Genomic DNA, 2,438 nt, shown 5'->3' on the forward strand with positions numbered 1-2,438 from the left:
ACGATATCTATCCAACGGCATATCATTTGCTTCATTCTGACAAGTGGTTTAGAAAAAAAGGTGAAAAAACGCTCGCTGCCACTCGTCATCCGCCGCACCATTTTCAAAACTGCTCTTAAACCGTGTGGAATCTCGAAAAGTGTTCAACATGTCAAAGTTGCGCCTAATCCATAGCTTTTCAACGGTATATTACACGCCTCATTCCGATAAACGGTTAAAAAACTAGAGCAAAAACAGTACCAAAAAAACACTGCATGCAGTTTTTTCCGACGCGAAGTTCACTAGTCTATATTGCAGTGCTCGTCGTCAAGAAGATGCAGTGCACTTTCGTTCAGTGTGCAGTGTGGAAGTGGTGTGCAGAATAGTTATTCTGCTAATATTAGCATTGATCTGGCTGATGATCTTCTGTGGTCCATCGATCTATCAAAGCAGTGCACTTTACAGGTTGTGGCGGGCAACCACTTTTCCATGCAAGCAAGCTTTGATACGAGTAGCATTAGTGCATGCATGCCTTTTTTTTCCTCTTCTATTCTTGTAGTGTAGACTGTGCAGGTTACATAATCAAGTGAGTGCAGACTGTTTGTATGTATGCGTGTGTCCAACTACTAATTGTCACAAATTGGCAGGACTTTGTTTCCTACGCTCGATGGATGCCGTAGCTGCACAATGATTGCCCACCGTGCATTGTCAACATCCCACTGGACGGATGCTTGGAGCCGCGCGACCTCGCAAGGCTGCTGGTGGACATTGAGACCCATGTGACCACCGTCAACGCAGGTACTCTCTCTCTCTCTCTCTCTCTCTCTCTCTCTCTCTCTCTGCTAGTCGTCATCATGATGCATTTCCTTGTGTACAAATGTGTATTCATTATTTTGCGGGAAAGATTTCCTGTAAGTTCCTTCCACACCACAGAATTATTATTGTGTAGCTTGTTGTAGAGAAATCTCACAAGCTCCGGATAATACTTATTTTGTTTTGATAGGATCCTTACTCCTTAGTGCTGCTGGGATTTAATTTGACTTGTTAATAATGCTTTTCAATCAACCAAACAGATGGAAATGCCTACTGTTTGGTATACAGAAGGAAAATGTTCCCCATTTCATTTGTTACTGTTTGGTATACAAACTTGTCTATGTTACAGCAGCAGTTAGTGCATGCATGCCTTTTTTTTCTCTTCTCTTCTTGTAGTGTACACTGTGAGGTTACACAATCAAGTGCGTGCAGACTGTTTGTATGTACGTGTGTGTCCAACTGCTAATTGCTAGTAGTATCCATCGACCGGTGAGTATAAAAGGTGCATGTTTGATCTGGTTCTCCCGCAGCAGCACGCGCACACACAAACACACACACCCAGGAAACACCTGAGCGAGGGAATGTTGCAGCTCTAGCTCCAGCAAGCGTGTCGTGGCGAGAGGCCAATTTTCGTGTTTTGACCCTTTTTTGGAGTTTAGCCGGATCTGGCACCGGTTCGATTTCCCCCCCAACACTTGACCCTTTTGCTACCACCGCAATCTATGGCGGTAGGCTTGCATAGCCTACCGCCAGGACCTTTGGCGGTAGGGTCACGGCAGCCGCCGTCACACAAACGGGCAGGAGCTAACCTGGCAGACACCCTACCGCCAGAGCCTTGCGCCATAGGTTATGCAATCCTACCGCCATCAACCCTAGCGGTAGGGTGTGCAACCCTACCGCGCATCAGCTGCCACTTCTAGTCACAGAACCCATTGGTCGTGGGGTGAGGCTCCCTACTACCTTAGACCCTGGCGGTAGGCTGTTTAACCCTACCACCACAATTCCCGGCGGTAGGGCCTGATCATAGTGCATTTTTGAAGATGCAATCACCAAGGTAAAAATAAATAAAGTACATATATCAAGATGCAATCACCAAGGTTCAAATGCATCATATCATATCATATTTCTCCAACAACATCCAACATGCATCATATCATATATTTTTCAAAAACAGAAAACATGAACTAGGGTTCATCTTAAGCATATTTCCTCCAACACCATCCACTATACATGATGCATCATATCATATCAACATGCATCATCACATCAAAAAAATTCCTCCAACATGCATCTTATCAAAAAAAATCCTTCAAAATAAATATGAACTAGGGTTAATCTTCACACTACCAATCCAACTAGTGACTAGAGTTCATATCTAACATAATAAAACATCTAGATTCAACCTAAATCAGTCCTAAGGTACAGAAAAATGTGAATCTAGTTCAAAAAGGGGGAGTGATTTGAATCAAATAATACGACGAATCGGAAGCTATTTGAATAAAACTAATTGTAGGGATCATAGGAGCTTACTTTTCCCTTTTCGCGGCCATCTCAATCCAAAAAATGATGAAGAACCGAAAAATATCGGAGGGGGAAGTGGAGGAGGTGAGAGAGGGGAGGGAGAGGAACTGCCCTGTCTGTTCTTG

This window comes from Triticum dicoccoides, chromosome 6B (genome assembly GCF_002162155.2).
Source record: "Triticum dicoccoides isolate Atlit2015 ecotype Zavitan chromosome 6B, WEW_v2.0, whole genome shotgun sequence".
Taxonomy (NCBI): domain Eukaryota; kingdom Viridiplantae; phylum Streptophyta; class Magnoliopsida; order Poales; family Poaceae; genus Triticum; species Triticum dicoccoides.